Here is a 1,029-nt window from a genome sequence, read left to right on the forward strand (position 1 = left end):
GTCAAAATCGACAAACAATGGGTTTGGTTTTTTGTTTTGTTTTGTTTTGTTTTTGGTATGTGTGACAAATGGTGCTGTCAAGTCCTCTTAGTTTAGAACTAGTTAACATTTATCTTGAGAACATAAATTAAATGGGTTGTGACCAAGATGACCTTAATGTTCCCCTCAGTTTGTCTAAACTTTAGTCAGGCTTATTCCTGCCTTGTATCTCTCTGCCTCTCCCTCAGCTCTTACAGGATATAAGAGGCCTAATCTCAGAAAAAGAAAGCATTTTGAGCCAAATGGCCCAAATAGCAAACTCAGTAAATCACTCACCTATCCCATTGATCAAACCACATAACGTCCTCCAGTACTTTACCACTAGCCCACCACAGCCCTTAAAAACCCTACTGCCCTTATTTTTAGTGTAGTTAAGTGCAGACTTAGTTCTAGTATCTCTGCCCTATTGTAATAACATTTGAATAAAGTTGTCCTTGCCTGTTTAACATTGTTCAGTGCAATTTTCTTTGATAGAACCTAGTTCCAAGGCCATATTAACAAGGAAAATGGGAGGCTGCCAAGGAAGAAAGAGAGAATGATGGACATTGACACTATCTGCCACACAAACTGGAGTTAGGAATTTAATGGACTATTATAAGGTCTATTTTTTTTTTAATGACAAAGCAAACATAAAAAATATTAAACATGTCTATTTTGAGTGCTAGGAAAATGCATATTATGTTAGTCTCTATAACTTAGTGTAATTTAAAATTTTTCAAATCAAATATTATCTATAATTCCATATATCCCTACTCATCATGCACTCACACACATAATCCTTTTGAAAAGAAATTTGGCAATATAAAGTAAGAAACTTAAACTTGTTTATATCCACGTAAAACTCTATTCCTAGGGAAAGAAGAACAGTATTTATGCACAAAAGTACTCTTCACACCTTTATTTTGAAGCAAAAATTGGAAATAATCTACATCTACAATAATAAGTAAATGCTTAAGTACATAAAGTCAGTGAAATACAACCATTTAAAAT

Source organism: Trichechus manatus, unplaced genomic scaffold (genome assembly GCF_000243295.1).
Source record: "Trichechus manatus latirostris isolate Lorelei unplaced genomic scaffold, TriManLat1.0 scaffold00170, whole genome shotgun sequence".
NCBI classification, from domain to species: domain Eukaryota; kingdom Metazoa; phylum Chordata; class Mammalia; order Sirenia; family Trichechidae; genus Trichechus; species Trichechus manatus.